At 36.4% G+C, this 19,110-nt stretch overlaps 1 protein-coding gene across 2 annotated transcripts in view; it reads right to left on the reverse strand.

Annotated features, from left to right (window-relative positions):
- Positions 1–19,110, reverse strand: part of LOC134743665 (myc box-dependent-interacting protein 1) — a 66,664-nt gene that overhangs the window by 13,460 nt on the left and 34,094 nt on the right. The window lies entirely within an intron of this gene.

Below are 19,110 nucleotides of genomic sequence, written 5' to 3' on the forward strand. Positions count from 1 at the left end.
ATAATCCATACAAGGGCGCCATTGCGAAAGGATAGACGACTTGACAGCCATCCACCCACATGATTATTTTGAAATCTCGTTTGAGCTGTACAAATATTTGTACCACGGCGCCACGAATGATGACGACGATGACGTAGAGTTACACCTAGATACTCGTACTGTGTGTTCTCATATACTAGACTAATGCTACAGATTCAATTCAGTATTAATCAAAGGAGCAGGTAAGAAAGCGTGAAACTTTTTTTTATCAGGGGCAAAACCCACAAAACAGGAGCATATCCATAGTTATGAAAATTAACATGCAACTTAATTGCCATAATCGTCATAAAATAATCCGAGCTACCTTTTCCCATAGTTTTGTCAGTAATGGCTGCAAATGAAATGATTCATGCGAGAAATATCAAAACAAAGTTATATCAATAAAATGCGATGTTGTATAATTAGAAGAACTAATTAAAAGTTATCTACATGTTTATGGGTCATTGAAATATCTTGGTTGGTCATACAGTAAAATTAAATAAAAAACAACAAAGTTAGTTTGTGCTTCAGATGGAACATTGTTTTGATTATTAGTTCATTTATAATTATTAAGAAAAACAGAAGGTAATTGTTAGTTTATCTATTTTTTATGCTCCGAATAATTAAAGTACAGTATGTTTTTTGTAAGCTCCGACAAAATTTGACCGAAGTATCAAGGATGCAAGAAAATTAAAATGCATTTTCTAAAGACTTTAGATAACTTAATTTTTAAAATTGTTCGATAAAAACATACATTCAATGAGACATCAATAGCGTTATTCTTATAATATATACAAAGAAAAATCCTTTCAAACGGTATTCAGGATCACATGACGAGTCATGAATAGTCATGAGTATTATGAAATAGTTTTCATCATAATACCCGCCTGGGATGACACATAGGCATCAGGCTGCATTCAAACCGGTTATAAAAGATCTTTACATCTAAACGAGAATGGCGTACTTGATAAAATGCGACGAACGGTGAAATTTGCACTTGAGATTTGAGAATGTCTAGATTATTTAGGCGAACTTTCTTTTGATTAAAACTGAGCGTTAGATAGCAAATTGAGCGTATGAAAAGTTTAATTATCTCAAACTTGCAATGAAATGTTTTTAATGTTTATATGACTTACTTGAAATACCTACGTATCCGGTGCAATGAGTGAAGATGATATGTAAAGAAATTTTATACAGCCTTACACACCTAGGCCTATAAAGCAACTTTATTTAAATGTCAAATTGTGCGGTGACACGTCTTGGCATTCAACCATAAAAAAAACCTACAAGCAATAATTTTGGTTCGTTATGTTATGACACTGCCATTACGCTTTTTTTTTCTTTTTGTGTTTGGGGTATTAAAGGGGAACGAAAATTATAAAGATTTCTGAATGACTAAATAACTTTTCCTGGTGAAAAAGAAAAAAAAGAAATCGTTATAGGGCTGTATCTCCTTAACCGTGCGTCGTAGCGCAAAAATAATCAAATTTTTGTTCCTCTTTGATACCCCACGCGCTGAATCACATTAGGACATAAAACAATCATCATCATATTTTTATTTCATTGCAAGTTTGAGAGAAGCACTATACAAATCTCGGCGAAACGGGATTGCCGGCCGCGTATCCCTATATGCAACCCTTCATTTCCCGGCGTCTATAGTGATGTACTATTAACTTTAAAAACTTATTTGTGCATCTAAAAAAAAGTGATTATGATAGTTGTATTAAATTGAAATAGTTATCTATCACATAGGTATCCAAAATCAAAACATATTTTTCTTCATAATGATAATTGTGTATTGTGTAACTAGTAGAATAAACAACACCATTATTTTTATCGTATTAAACAATATGTCGTACTAAATGCGATATTGAAACAGACGTACATATATAGGTGTAATACTTTTTTATTCCAATTTCAAACTCCCACTTTTCAGTAGTCAGTAGGCGTATTATGAAAGATTTGGACACACGCGATTTTGTAAATCTACCGCCTCGAGTGCATGTTAACCTGGCACAAATGTAAGTGCAACAGCAATAAAAGTTACGTGTATTTAAAATTACGCGAACATAAATAAAATTACGGATTAAAGATTATTAGTAAAGTTATGACTTAAAAGCTTATGCACGAGAGGTGTTTAAAGAGGGAGTAAAAATATTTGTAGCTGTTCTAAAACAATACCTTCCTCTCATACCGTGAAATCGTACATACCTACTAAAGAATTTCTAACAGTGTGGGACAAACAGGAAAAAAAAATTATAAATAAATCTGTTAACAGGTAAACCTTAAAGGGATAAGTTCGCCTTTGTACTGCCTATTTCTGTGCCATATTTGTGTTCTATGTCTTTGTACAATAAAGAGTTTATACATACATACATACATACCTATCAGATTCACAATGTTTCAGATAATCCACATGAACGTCACCAAGACAATAATAGATGTAATTCGTTTAGTTAATTTCATTCACGTCAAAATTATAAAAATCGATCTGTTTTTGGTGTGTCTCTGGTGAAAGTATAATGAATGGACGAACGTAAAGCACGAGGAATACAGATTACGAAGATACGAATACACATGAGGCGGTCATTTGCATGAATGATTAAATTCGATCCGACGGCCAATGTCAAGGCGAGATCGAAGATTATTAGGTGGGCAAACAGGAAAACGGGGAGGAATAAAGACGGGGTCTACTTTGTATCTTAAAGTGTCTTGTGATTGTGAAGGACGATCCGTAAAGTGCAATTTGGAAAAAATTACGTTTTTTTAAAAGAAAAACACGATTTACACGATACATCACACGATTTTAAACAATGTTTTTTTCGTAACTTTGACTCACGCTTGACTGTAGATTGGTTAAAGAACATGACTGGGGAAGGGGGGAAAGAATTGGTAATGTTTTACCTATTTTCTTAAATAACTTCTAAACTGTTTATCTTAAAATTATAATAGTATTTTATACAATCGTTATATAATAGAGCTTTTCAGTCGAGTACCGTGTTTAAGCAACGAAGCTTGCTGAGTTGCTCAAGTTAAGGTACGAGATTAAAAAGCTTGAATCACTATTGTATACAATACTTTTTCTACGAGACAAAAAAATAATACTTTCAACTAGTAGAATCATATAGGTAAACAAACCAAAAGTATACAGGATACGCGAGCTGCCGCAGCCCGCGATACCTTCATACTCGTACGCGCCCCGGCCGGCTCGGCGCCCCCGGCGGGTTGGTCAACGACACCTCCTCGTAACTTATGAGGCCCTGGTACCTGCTCCTTGCTAAATTCAATTTTAAGACAATTTTTTCTCGATTTAGGCCACCGTAGCCTATGGAGACTAACAAGCAACGCTAAGCGGTTTTCGTAGGGTATGGATGTTGCTATATGAAGGGTGTCACATGCGCGTTTCTGACTTATGAAGCAATTGTTTCTACTACAACATAAAATAAAATGTTTTTGTTGGCCAACCAATCACAAAGCAGATGCATTGAATCGAGTCTCCTCGAAATGTATGAAGTTCTATTTTCAAAATTTTTATAATTGACTAAACCGTATCGATAAAATTCTTATGCTTGAGTCGGAAGTGCCATAGACTAACCAACGTTGAAAAGTAAGGTTATAGTGTTGCATGTGAAGTTGTAATACACAGATTATACTCGACGAGTAGAAAAAATTATATTTGGGATTTGTTGAGTTTGCTTAAATTTTTTTTTCTTATTAACACCCCTCAACCTTTGCTTAAAATTCATTTATTTGCAGTTTAGATGTAGGTAAAGGATATTTATTTTTTGATTCGCTTTATTGACTTACCAAACTTTTTATTGCAGTATTTTTTCATATTTTATACAAATAATAAATATTATGTATGTCCTAGGATAGGATACCATAACGTCCATAACATAACAAAATGATAACGTACGTCGCATGTTAATGTCCCTGTGTCATTGACCGTGTTATGCAGTGATCATCGGACACTAAACACGTCATTCATGAAGAATCAAATTAGTTACTAAATTTATACCGTCAGAGAAGTATTACGATTTGTCAATAGGTACTTGATGACCATAATTCAAATCAGTAAACTAGTAAGGGGTAAGAGGGTAGAATTGCAATAATATTCCGTATAGGAGTATTATAGTATAGTAAGAAACCTCAAACCACAATACAAACACTCGTCCAGACAATGAGAAAAGAGAAAAAACTAAACCGAGTTCATGAATTAATTATAACGTCATTATTATTTTATCGTAGTAATAATAATGTTGATTTAGCATTCATTTACGCGGAGGCAGGAAGTTTGAGTCAGTACATCCTAAATAATAATAAACACAGATTTAATAATATCTGAGGGTGACGCGTTAATATAAACTATAGGTAACTAGCAATAAGTACAAATGAAAGTGAATAATATTAATTTTGCTTCAGTGACAATTCCAATTTCCAATTCAATATTTTGGCAGCCGGTGACATAGCAAATATGTAGCTACCTATAGCCGAAACGTAAATGTATTACTTCCTTTTCCTAGTTTATATTTGATATGGTTAGTTATGAGTTATGAACAATGTCACGCCAGCTGATTATTTCATTTAGTAAGATATTTTGTTTGATCTAGATTGTTGTTTGTGTGATTTTATGTTTTAATCAGGTTTTAAATACGGAAGTACTTATAAGTGTTAAGGGAAGTTAACCATAGATCTCCAACTCCATAATTCTGATCACGTGAGGTCTTCAGAAGCCTCAACAAGTGACGTCACATCCGCCGACGTTTCCTTTCGTTTTCGATTGTCTTTGACCGAGGCCTCTGGTTACACCTATTGTTTCTACCTGAGCATCAATTAAAGCCACCTTGAAGGTGTTATGCGACTTGTTGTGGTATAATTAGGGTTTAGTTTGGATTACAGAGATTAAGATCTAGGTGTGAATATCATAGGATGTGCATTGTGCAGGTGAAGTCGGTTAGGAAGTTACATGCAATTTTAATTTAATATACGAACCCGTCCCGTCCTGGAAGTCCTGTGTAAAAAAAACCGGCCAAGTGCGAGTCGGACTCGCGCACGAAGGGTTCCGTACAATTACGCAAAAAACAGCAAAAAAATCACGTTTGTTGTATGGGAGCCCCACTTAAATATTTCTATTTTTAGTATTTGTTGTTATATATATCTGTGAAAATTTCAACTGTCTAGCTATCACGGTTCATGAGATACGTCCTGTGATGTGTAACTTGGCGTTAAGAATAAACTATCTGTATCTGGTGACAGACGGACAGACAGACAGCGGAGTCATAGTAATAGGGTCCCGTTTTTACCCTTTGGGTACGGAACCCTAAAAATGGTATATTGGAGTGGAAATTTGACGACCGGTCTGGCCTAGTGGGTAGTGACCCTGCCTGTGAAGCCGATGGTCCTGGGTTCGAATCCCGGTAAGGGCATTTATTTGTGTGATGAGCACAGATATTTGTTCCTGAGTCATGGGTGTTTTCTATGTATTTAAGTATTTATATATTATGTATATCGTTGTCTGAGTACCCATAACACAAGCCTCCTTGGGCTTACCGTGGGACTTAGTCCATCTGTGTAAGAATAATGTCCTATAATATTTATTTATATTTATTTATTTATTAAATGTATGCAAATGATCCCAGTACATTTTACTCTTCGATAGGCGTTTGTCGATATACGACTGTCATCTTTCCTAGGCCCCAGGATTCATAGAAAAACTTCATTCATACTGTCAAATTACGGCCAGACGTTTTGACGTAAGAGCTATTAGACGTTAGACATTATAGTTTCACGGCTATCAACAGTATCAACCAACCGTCGTTTTGAAATACAATAAACACACAATAAATCAATTTACGATTCTGCCCGCTTCCATTAACCGTAATAGATAGTAGGTATCTATAGTAAAATAAATGTGAAAGTAAGTTTGTTTACTTTTTATTTCACGCTGGGTTTTGAATTTTTGATGAAACATTCACTACCCCAGTTGCAATGCTCATTAAAAAAGTATCAGCATCACGTTGAAACTCTTTTTTGATATGTAAATAACAACAATACAGAAAAAATAAGTCAGTGCCATATCGCTATAGCCAAGTTCTTCTATTGCTACATTTGCTACTATCTGAAATGTAGTAACTGCACCACGCGCGAAATGGATGTGCAAAAGTGCATGGCCACTTTACGAATGAATTTCATTCATACTTTTCATAATGAGTTCATGCACTTTTGCAGCTGTTCATACCACGCACGTTTCAGTTCAGTCTTTGATCATTCAATAATCGTGTTAAAGCGGATCAATAGACAGTCTTCTATCGGTCAGACTGGACCTGTTAAATTAACGCGATGTGCATTTTGCAGTAATTTGCACTGTAATTGCATGACGCGAACTTTTTTAGGCGTTATTGAATTAATTGGTTGTTATTGTTAAGTGGCCTAATCTTGTAATGATTACGAAATTTTACAGCGAGTATAATGAAAGTTGTTTATTTCTAGGTAAATAGTGTGCGTTAGTATATTACTTAGGTATAGTTTAATATTGTGGACTAAGATAGCGATTTGTGACTGCCAAAAAAATAGTCGGGGTAATTTGATAACTTATAATAAACTTATGTAAGTATAAATAAAACAGTTACAGTCGAATCCGTTTATTATGACTGCGCTTATATTGACTAACCGCTTACTATGACGTAATTACTGTGCGAAGTTTGGTTTTCATATAAAATTATTTGTGACCAAGTGGGATATAATGACTTCACTTATAGTGACAAAATTGCTTAGTATGACCTATAAATTCTATTTTCATGGAATTATGTCCGGTTATACTTACATTATTTTAAAAAACTGCAGCCACTTATATCGAGAAAAGCACTAAAAACTGTATATTTTTCCCATTTCCACTCTCTAATCTCATATGGTACGTTAATTTGGGGAAATTCTACCGATGCAAAGCGAGTTTTAATACTCCAGAAGCGAGCGATTCGATTACTGGCCGGAGTCCAAGCCCGACATCCGTGTAAAGAACTTTTTAAACAAAATGGCATCATGACACTTCTCCCTATACATATTCCAAATAACAATGTTTGTGAGAAATAATTTACATAAGTTCAAATGTATCGAGGTTGCGGGTAAACAACTCCGATCTGAGACTACGGCACAGTGCCGCGTCGCATGGCACTTTCAGTTAAAAATCCGAGGGTGACAGGGCCAACGTTTTATGAGCGTCTACCTACAACGTTGCGAACAGAACCATCTGACGAAGCATTTGAACGCCAATTGAGATCCTTTTTATTGGATAATCCATTATATTCTGTAAAATAATATATGGAAATGACGTCTAATATTATCAATAGATTTAATTACATACATACATACATATAATCACGCCTATTTCCCGGAGGGGTAGGCAGAGACCACGGATTTCCACTTGCTACGATCCTGACATACCTCTTTCGCTTCCTTCACTTTCATAACATTCCTCATACACGCTCGCCGGTTTAGGGTGCTCTTGACCTGGCCTTTCTTCAGGATTTCCCCGATCTGATCAGAGAAAGTCCGCCGAGGTCTGCGCCTTCCAACTCCCGTTTCTACCTCTCCCTTATACACTCTCTTTGTTAGCCTTCTTTCACTCATTCTTTCCACGTGTCCAAACCATCTCAACATACCTTTCTCAATTTTTGTCACTACATCTTCGCTCAGTCCACACTTTTCCCTTATCACACTGTTCCTAATTCTATCTTGTAATCTCACACCACACACACTTCTCAACGCTCTCATGTCCACTGCATTCACTTGGCTCTGATGCCTCTTCTGCCATACCCAACTTTCGCTACCATACATAAGTGTAGGCACCAGCACCCCTCTATGCACAGCCAACCGTGCCTTTTGCGACACCTTCTGGCTGCTCATAAAAGCGTTAAGTGCCCCATTCACGCGATTTCCAGCACTCACTCTCCTTTCAATATCTTTATCATGCTTACCGTTCCTAGTGAATAATGTTCCCAGATACACAAACTCTTTCACTTGTTCTACTCTTTTTTGACCAATCAAAATTTAATTAATTATATGATATGATATTGCTTACCTATTCTTATATTGTAAGTAATGCATTGTACTATAATTTGACGACCATTACGAGATACCTAGGTAACCATGCTATTATTGACATCGTATATTTATTTCCCAACATTTATTGAATTTTTATCTGTATTGACATTTGTATATAATAAGTGACGATCATAATATAAATTCGTATAGATTAAGTTAAAATAATTTATAATGTAATTTAATATTATGAAATAAATAAATCCAGTCTATCATTCGCTGGTTTTCGTGGCCGTCCCCACGTCTTTCGTCCACGTCTGCGAGGACGTTTAGTGCGTGCGTGGCGTGTAAGTTGTTTTAGTTTTGATTATCTGTGACAAGTTGATAATTGGTACAAGATTAATAGAGTTAGATCAAGATAAGTCTGCAACGATTTTGATAAAACAACGCAGTGCATGTTATTTTAAACGTCCAACTTCTATGAAATTATGACGTATAAATAACACTTGCACTGCGTGTGCTATCAAAATCGTTGCAGACTTCTCTTGGTCAAACTCTAAAACTCATCTCTCACAAAGGAATTTGAGATTAATTTCGAAAAAATAACAAAACAAAAGAAAGTAATTTACATGTGTTGTGTTGTGTGTGCTTTACACGACATCCGATTAGTATGACGTGTTTGTCACTTCCCTTCGACGTCTATATATGCGGATTCTAATAGGTACTTAAAAACCGGACAAGTGCGAGTCGGACTCGCCCACCGAGGGTTCCGTACTTTTTAGTATTTGTTGTTATAGCGGCAACAGAAATACATCATCTGTGAAAATTTCAACTGTCTAGCTATCACGGTTCATGAGATACAGCCTGGTGACAGACAGACAGACGGACAGACGGACAGCGGAGTCTTAGTAATAGGGTCCCGATTTTACCCTTTGGGTACGGAACCCTAAAAAGGGGAAGTGTAGAATAGATAAGAGTACCTTAATTCCAAGGTTATCCATAACAAGGCAGAGCTACAAAAAAATGGTCGAGCCTATATGAAGCGTTAAGTTTGTCTGTACCGGTATTTCATAAACTTTTTTACTAAATAAAACAACTAGATATTAAAGAGAGGGAAACGGCCGGTCAAGTGGGTTACTCGGGCGTCCATACAAAATTGATTGCGTATACGCGGCTATATGCGTTACGCGCACGCTATGTAACGGTAACCTGCTTGCAGAGGCGGGGTGTTCATGAAACTCGACTCCCGTCGGCTTGCCCAAAAACACGCCAAATAGAGGGCTTAACAACTGCGGAAGTATGCGTCAGAAATATGCTGATTTCTAATTATAGGTATTTTGACAACCGGTGACATCCCAAACTGAGATAGATATGAATGTATCTATTTGGAATTTTAAGGGGCCCACTGATTACCAGTCAGTTAATCGCAAAAGGCGACACACTAACAGCTCTCGTTCAGGTTTCGGCTTGACGGCTAACACGAACCGATAGTGTGTGGCCGCTTGACGATTCCGGTCAGCGCCGACAGATATCGGCCGGACAGTCCGTGGTCTGAAATAGAACTGTGTGGCCTGTTGCGATTAACTGCCAAGCTGATATCATCCGGCGAACTGTCAATTTATAGGGCCCTGTCAAACTTCCGTTGCCGGCGGGCGGCCGTACGGCGGAATACTGACGTCTCTCAACTGCTAGTCTGTAGTCGCAATTCGCAAAGGTGGCAGCAGGCCATTGCCGGCAGGCAATAATCGCTTATGTGTGTGGATTGGCCTAGGACGGCAGGCCGCCCGATAAGGCCAGAGACTGCAGGCGGACTGGTAATCAGTGGGCCCCTTAACAAGATATTGGCAAAGTTAAGAATTCCCTGTCTCGTTAGTCGTTGTTTAGAAACACACGTCTGAAACAATCCACACACAACTTATCCTTAAGGTAACTATTTATTAATCTGTGCCTTAAGTCAGAGAATTTTAGATTTTTTAGGCGTGTAATGATTCTAGATTTTCATACACTAATACCATTAAGCTAGTTATAAGAAAAATTGCTACACCCCACCGGGGTCCATGTGAAACTTTACATATTTTGTAACATCTATGTACATACCATGGTTTGCAATAAAGATTTACTTACTTACTTACTTACCATTGTATTTATGAACGCACTGCAAAAACAAACACGATTTGAAGTAGTCAGTAAATAACAGTTGTTACCAGCAATTAAATGGACCTGAAACAAGCCTTCGACTTGAAGCATAACCTCTAGGAACTTCAGAACAGGTTAATCTTAACCGGTCCGAGTGGCTAATGCCATGTAAATGCAGACTCGTAAAATCGTAACCCTAACTGTACAACGCCGATTAAATATGCATCAGATGCATTCTGGTCCATCTGGGCACACCTTAAAAGGCTTAAAAGGTATAAATATGATTAATGAGTAGTCCTGCATAGTAATTAATAAGTTGAAGGTACTTAAGGCAATAGACGTATTACCTCTACATGTAGAATAGAACGCCTAGCGGTTTTAAAGTAATTGAATTGAAACTTGTAAGAAATATATTAACTGATTAGGTCTCGAAGTACTAAATCTACAAAATAATTAAAATTGATCAAAAACGTCGAGCAAGCTTCCACGAGGAGAGTAAAGGAGGTTGAGCCACGCACAACGGAACACAGACGGAATTTATTTTCGTTGATATGGAATCTACGAGAACACCGCTTGATTTAAGTATCAAGTATACGATTACATAAGAATTTCAATCAGACCAAAATTAATTTGATATCTCCTATAACCTGCTGTAATAGTTTAACGCCGTTCTACTGATTAAAATGGTGGTTCTAAATCTTTAGTACGTTTACCCATATACATATCTTGTAAACAAATGAGATGCAATATGCACGCCTACTTGATTTTTACTTTCGACGATAAAGTGTTCGATAGCCACTAAATAAAAGATTTGTGGCAATCTCTATAATTCTATCGATCCAATGTCGCCATGATGCTTTTAGAATGAACTTCAAAGATATAAACGCGTGAGTTACAATACATTATAAAAATATAATGTATTGTAACTCGCGCGTTTTCATACACTAATACAATGGGACAACTTCTTAGAATCCAAGTTCTAAGAAGTTGTCCCATCCTCAAGTCTTTCTTATTTTTCTATTTGAAACGTTTAGCTCTCTAATTTAAGTATTTAAGTCTATCATCAAATTGCCAAGGGATTTATTGAACGTCAAATAAAGGAAACTCGTTAATCACCAGTTGCTAATAGAGATTTGATTGAACAATCCGCCACGGCAATCTATTGCGGAAGGAAGGGCAAATTGGCCGACAATCGAACGCGCGTGAAACCTGAGGTATTGCAACACTACCATTTAGTCCGGAATCGGATATAAGAAATGTTTATAATTAGATACAGTTGCTCGGAAGACTGAGAAGTGTGCATTTCAAGTATTGCAACATAATAGGGAATATATGTAATTATGTAGGGTAAACATGCATGCGTTTATTCGTAGCATTGAGATAAAGTTAATGTAGTGTCGCTTAGAACAAACACTAACATTCAGTGTCCTGGTACCAAAATATTTAAATGCTGCTTCGACTGGAACTTAAGGACTTAGGAGTCAATACACACATTTCGCAAAAAACTTTAATACTTATATGTAAACAAAATGTTCGTCACAAAAATAATGTCGGGATGTGGGATGAACCATTGACTGATGTTTGACCGGCATTCATGTAATGGATGTTATTTTGTTTTTCAATTATGTATTATAAAATTCTGGCATTTAAATAATATTATTGGCTGGTATTGTGTTCTGTAGGGAATACGTGACAACCTAGTATTTTATGATAGCTGTAAACGTGGCAGCTTAGCAAGGCTACTGCATGCTCGAAGCAACGACGTAATTGCAGACTGCAAGACGGACGACAATCATGTAATAAAAACCGCGAACAACTGAACGGACGAACCACACCGGCAAAATATAGATGAATCAGAACTGAACTTTTTAAATCATAATAACCCTGCCTGTTCTAAGTCGAGTTGGAAGATCAGATGGTAGGCGGTTTGATAATAATTGATAACAAATTTGTTTTCGTCTGCCCGATGTACATTAGCCAGATGCTTTGGTCGTCCTTTTAGGAAATAGATGACAAATGCTTTACTGAAACTGAGTGTCACGTTAGTGTATAATAGTACCGCTACCACCAGTTTTGACATTGACATATTCGCTCACGTCTACGTAGGTACCTTATTTTCTATGCATCTCGCTCGTACTCGTATATTAGTGCAAGCGAGATGTACCTATAGAAAGTAATTTACGTAGACGTGAGCGAATATCAAGCGAATGTCAAAACTGGTAGTAGCCGTATAGATAAGAACATTTTGACAACGATTTAATTTTAGACATATCCAATTTTATTTGATTTGTTAGATAAAAGTCATGTATAAGTACATGAATCATCGAATATAAATAATAAATTAATAATAGACTATCGCCAATGTAGAAGAGACGTAGTTAGTCACAGTTTGCGCAAAACAATAACCGACGTTAAATAATATGAAACCGTAAACGTGACCAAAGCTCGGTTAGGTTTCAAAACAGATATTTCTAGATCAGGATACGAGTACAAGTGCTGACCGCAGATTGCGATGCAGTTGCAACTATGTATAGCCAGCTAACGAAGGGATAGTAGAGCGACTGGTAAGACTGATGTTTACGTATATATTATATTGACAGTTTTCATGCAGATTGATGAACTGCATTCTTATTTACTGATAAGAGCAATTCCTACAACACTACTTGCAGCTATAATTTTGTGGCATACAACTCGGATATCACCAATAGTGATATGCGAGTTGTAGGTATGACAAAATTAACGAACCTAGAATCCTCATATCCGATAGCGAAATTTTGGTAAAACTTCTGACATTGATGTGTTAGAAACTTTCGGGAAAACAGGCGTATTTCCTGTGGATAATATGACAGTTAACGATTTGGGTAAACTTTAAGGCTTTCATAACACAACTTTTAAGAAAAACCGGACAAGTGCGAGTCGGAAACGCCCACCGAGGGTTCCGTACTTTTTAGCACTTGTTGTTATAGCGGCAACAGAAATACATCATGCCTATACGAGTGACGCAAGATAATCAGGATTTATAGTCCATTTATTTAATGATATCTACAGAAAAGATAACCCTAACTCATAGAAAAAAGTTTTTGACCCTGATGATGTGTAGTAATTGCTGTTAATAAGGTGTTTATGAGAATATTATTCAAAGGATCGATTATTTACATAACGTGGCCAGTCTAGTAGAAAAATGCAAGCAGATGAGTAGGTACTACCTGGAATTGTATGTGAATTCGAATGACGTCGTTAATGCATGTGTGCATTGTTAGTCGGCAACGTACACATCAATCTTGGTGAAGGTTGTTCGACAACACAAGTGGCAAGTAGTTGAGCGTATTTATGAATAGGTATGAGTGGTGTGACGTAGGTATCACCTAGTTCAGCGACAAGTATTACCAATTTCTCTACTTACCAAGTTACAGTTTTGGTTTTTATTTTTAACAACTTGTGAAACTGTGTAGCACAAAGGGTGCTACACAGTTTCATTTTAAAATTACTTCTTGTCTAGCCAAATAGCCACACGTTCCCGCGTAATATACCATTTTACACCGGTACTTGTGCAACTTGGTTTAATAGTTACATTTTTTAACGGTTAATAACGCTTTTCTTTTTGCGTAGTTCCTGTTTCTTCACGAATTTCACGATCCTTAAGCGGGTTTTACTGTATGATTAATATCCTACGAATATTATCTTTCAGAACCACGTATATCCTGAGCGGCAAACTCAATGTTATCCCAGCAGAGCTCCTTCTCTCCTTTCTGAGAATAGAGTAGTTACGCTATATAGTTTTACCTAATTATATTAAATGGAATAATGTCCTTCGCATAATGGAATTCGCGATAACAAAAAATCGACACAGTAATAAAATAACGTTCCCAAATTAAACGGACTAAAGAAAAGGCTGAATTGGCAACGTTCCGAGTTAAATGCTGTAACCGAATTAGCTGTCAGGAATCCACTCCACATATTGAAACCTTGATACAGCACAGACAACACTTTTGTTTTCCATCTATAACTAGTACTTGCACTAAACTAAATACCACACGCTAACTGATCGCGCTGCACTTTTTATTGACAGATCTTCAAATGGTAGGTCTCGGAAGGAAATGCAAAATACGTCTCGGTGTCATATGGTTACACGCGTGACCTTAACAGGGAAGTAGATATACCACGTACTCGTCCATACAAAAAGAGAAAATGTTTTTCCACTTCTAAATATTTTCCATTCTTCATGAGTTTTTAGTATGTTTTTGACACAATGGAAAACTAGTCTGAAAACCCTCTTAGTACCTAATGTAAGTTCTCTTTCAGAAGAGCAAATATTTGTTTTCGATGCAACCTCGCCACAAACATGAACTGCAAACTGCAAGTTGCCGCGTCCTGCGGAATCCGGCCCTTTCACCTGCCACTAGGTCGCGGGCCTGCGCTGCACGCTGGCACCAGTCTTGGACTGAGGCGCTAATGTTTTGATTCAAATGCATCATCCGTATAGCATTGGAGTTCTTCGACTAATGAGGACAAGTGAGTATTCACAAAAGTTAAATTGGTGTAGACACTGGAGACCGTCTTAAGAATCGATATGATGCTATAAATATTACGTACTAGCTTTTGCCCGCGACTTCGTCTGCGTGGACTTAGTAACCCCAGCTAGAGTAACAATAGCGCCTGGAGAAAATCTTATAGCAATTATTCCATTTGAGCATATTATGGACACAAATTAGCAGACACTTCATTAATTATCTCAATTCCACCCCGCTTTTTACTTTCTTAAAGGATGATTTTCGGGATAAAAACTATTCTCAGGGACTCAACCTATCACTATGCCAAATTTCATCTAAATCGATTCAGCGGTTTAAGCGTGAAGAGGGAACACACAGACAGACAGACAGACTTTCGCATTTATAATATTAGTATGGATGCTGCTAGTGCTAATAATATAAACCAACAATTTTATGTTATTATGAACTCACTGTTCCCAAGGTTTCACATCCATGGCAACCAACATGGCATGGTTTTTTACAAGAAAAAACCGGCCAAGTGCGAGTCGGACTTGCGCACCGAGGGTTCCGTACTTTTTAGTATTTGTTGTTATAGCGGCAACAGAAATACATCATCTGTGAAAATTTCAACTGTCTAGCTATCGGTTCATGAGAAACAGCCTGGTGACAGACAGACAGACAGACGGAGAGCGGAGTCTTAGTAATAGGGTCCCGTTTTTACCCTTTGGGTACGGAACCCTAAAAACTAGCATTAAATTCTTATGCATGACTTTATTGACTTTCACTAGCTTGGGATACCTATCTAAACTTTTTAATATCAAACTCAATTTAACTTTCCTTCATCATCGTCGTTTTACGATCTCTAAAGGTTAATTTGACTATTACCCACTTAATAATTGACGCCTTGGCCGAAGAGCATAGCCGTGAAATCGAAGGTCAGAGTTCAAACCCCGTGGTGCTTGACATAGAAAATGGAATTAATGAATGGCAATGGAGTGAATCGACGAAATTAACGTTTTCCCAGTTGTGGGTGGTCGGAATGATTGGATTACAATGACAGCCAGTTAAGTGATGTGAGGAATTAGGTAGAAAATATCAATACTCCTGGTGTAGTTACGACCGTCAAAAAAATGCAAATGAGGGCTCTATCTTTGGTGATCTGCCTGACTAACGAGTTTTAACCACCTATTCTGCCTTAATGCTGCGATGTGGGTTTTCTCGCAGATATTGGTATACAATCGAAAGTTAAAACCAGAAATGGTATGAAAAATATAATAAATTATGCAACGATCGATCAGTACGGAAGATGATGACATATTGTGATGTTTGATTTTCTATAGTTATCTTTTTACTTTGAGAAACTTGTTGCCCTGACTAGTTTTTCTTAGAATTTATACTACTTTTGTGGATCCTCGTTTAGTAAATAGTGCAAAAGAGAATGCTAACAGTGCTTAAAGTCTTTCTTTCAAAAAGGTAAAACGTCATTATATAAGCATGTGGAATTGTTATTGCAAACACAGCAATATGTTACACAAGGCACGAGACAGGTACGAGTAGTACAATATACATAGTAATGGACACATCAGCATTGCTTAGCGAAGTATGAACAAACAAGAGGTAATTTACCCTCCACCGGCATCCGTATGAGTGCGCTCCGTCCTCTGCCACTAATTTATATCTGTATCTATATATAAGGCCCTATGTACATAAGAATTTCGTATAAATTTATAATAATTTCTTCTGTAAGTTTAGTGCATCGTTGCAAGTCGCAACTAACGTTTCATCAATGGAAATGTGAAACTATTTAGTTACGAAAAACTAAATTATTAATACATCGCCGTACACCGAACATATACACCTTTTGAATGCTTTTGAACATAATATAACGTAAAAAGGCAACATGAAGTTATGATTATGACCATGGGTCGGGGTCGCAAGAGTCCGCTATGAGTAGCAAGCGAGTTCCATCAAGGCATTTTATTTTTGAGATCTAAGTCTTGTACAAGAGCAAAAACATTTATTTTTAATTCTTTACATTTCACAGCATAACAGTATTCCAAAGCACTGTGAAACCAATAGACATTTCATACACATACTACACAAGTCAACATTAATTAACATATCATAGAAGAAGGCCGTCCATTCATCGTCTCGCAGAACCTCAAGCGGCTCAAACATTCATAAGACACGTCCAACCATAGACTCGCAAACACATCACAGTTTGGTGCTGTTTCGAGGAGCGAGTTTATCAGGTGCAAGGCTGACAAATGGACAATATCCGAACATTTTTTTGTAGAGGAAGCGTAGAAACGCCTCTTGCACTCATTTGTGTTGTTGGCAGGAAGAATTTAACAGTGGGAGTATTCGAAAGGCAGGCTCTTTTACCAAAAATTAAACTTGAATACGTACTATTCTGAGATCATTGTCATGCTGGATAAGCCAATTGTAGTTCAAAAGATCAATTGTGATGTGAGTGTAACACTGAAAGTAACGGATATTATTTAACGGAGATCCAATAGAGTAGTTGGGTATCCAACATACCTCAGATAGATAGGAAAACGCATTAACTTATTTAGGTAATTTGACGAATATTTAAAATAAATTGAAGCGCTTGTTGATGTGATAGAAATATTCATTACTATCTTTTTACCTTCCAGGCGTTCGACAACTAAGCATTCTTCCGATCACTGCCAATCATGTACACATAACATATATGTACAGCGATTCTTACACGCGATATTTTGTAATAGTAAAGCATGTTATTATACAACCATCGAGCAATAGTCGGTAAGTGTTATAAATACTTACCTTTAGGTAATTGACTGAATAGTTGTGCTTTATTGTGCTGCAGTTACATCACGGCGCCACATAAATATAAAAGAATTGGCGACTTGTATCACCTGTATCGTTTAGAAATTTAGAATAGAGTCAAACAATAGGTTATTAAATAATCTAGATTTTCTTCGACTAAGCCCAAAATCCTTAAACTTTCTGTCTTTAGCGTTGGTTTTCATCTGAAATGGGTATTAGAAATTAGGGAAAGATTCTAAAGAAGTATGAATTGACGTGTACGCGTCATTGTTATGTCCGTAATAAGTTGAGATAGGTATGAATTTTCAGTTTTAGGTACACGATTAGTTGTTGCAGATTATACATTAATTAACTCTAATCGGGATGCCATTTAGAGAAAAAGGATCCATTCTACAAAAACCTGTCAATCGAATTTGAACTTTTTGTCAACACGAAATTTAAATGGCAAATTTTAGAGGATGGATCCTTTACGCTAAATGACGTCCTGAAATCTACAAAGTAGAACCTACCTACAAAAAATTAAGATTAAAACTAAATATGAAGATTAAAAGTACTCAAAACTAAAAATGTATAAAAGTTATAATGACATAATTGAGAACTAGTTTGAGCTTTAACTGCCGGAAGTAATAACTTAAGCGAATCTGTAAACCGTTTGATTAGGCGCCATTAGCATCCATAAACTTTCGATTTCGGACGCCGCTAGCCGCAACACTATCATTAATAAAAATACGGCGAAAAATATACTCTCTCACAGAGATGGGCATTAATCGATTAATTTTTTAGTTAACTAATCAATCGATTAAAAATATCAATCGTCATTTTTTAATCGCGATTAATTTAGTTGCGATTAAATTAGTTGTGAGAATGTTCGACTAACAACTAAATTAGTTTTAGTTTCAATCGACTAAATTTCACGATTAAATCTATATTAAAACTAAGTAGTCGCCCGTTTTTGCATTTTTTATCTTGCAATATGTAACTACAAGTACGTATGTATGTAACATACGGAGGTACTCGTATGTTGTAACTATGTTAGTTTGGGTAGAATTTTGCGACTTATTTTGAAGCAGATATCTTCATCTGATTGAGCTAAAATTATGTATACACGTTTAATTTGAAATGCTTGAATGACAATGCAAATAATGCCATAATATTATTATAACGATATATTGGTAATAACGACAAATAGCGAAAAACTGCATTGTTTACAAATCGCAAACAATAAAGTAGGTTGGTGCATTATTAATACTTTGAATTATACGATAGGAAAGATCATGCGCGCCAAGTGTCAATTTTGATCGAATTTTGTCGATTTTTATTTATTTTAAAAACGTTACCCTAGAATATCGAAATTCGAAAGCTATGAAATTATTATTAAGGTTAAGATTGTTTTTTCTTCTTTTTTTGTTTATAGTATCACATAATAAATAACCGAGTAAAGTTGGATTAAAAGTCCGAGTTAGAGGTTACTTTGGTAATTAATTGTATCGAGCGAAGTGTCATAATTCGTGTATCGGAAGCTATGATATTAAAGATAATATAGTCAAGAACTACATATATTTTTTCCACGTCTACGAATATCAACGCCTCTTAGAAAAACAGGATCATATAAGGAGAT

The sequence above is a fragment of the Cydia strobilella genome, chromosome 8 (genome assembly GCF_947568885.1).
Source record: "Cydia strobilella chromosome 8, ilCydStro3.1, whole genome shotgun sequence".
NCBI classification, from domain to species: Eukaryota; Metazoa; Arthropoda; class Insecta; order Lepidoptera; family Tortricidae; genus Cydia; species Cydia strobilella.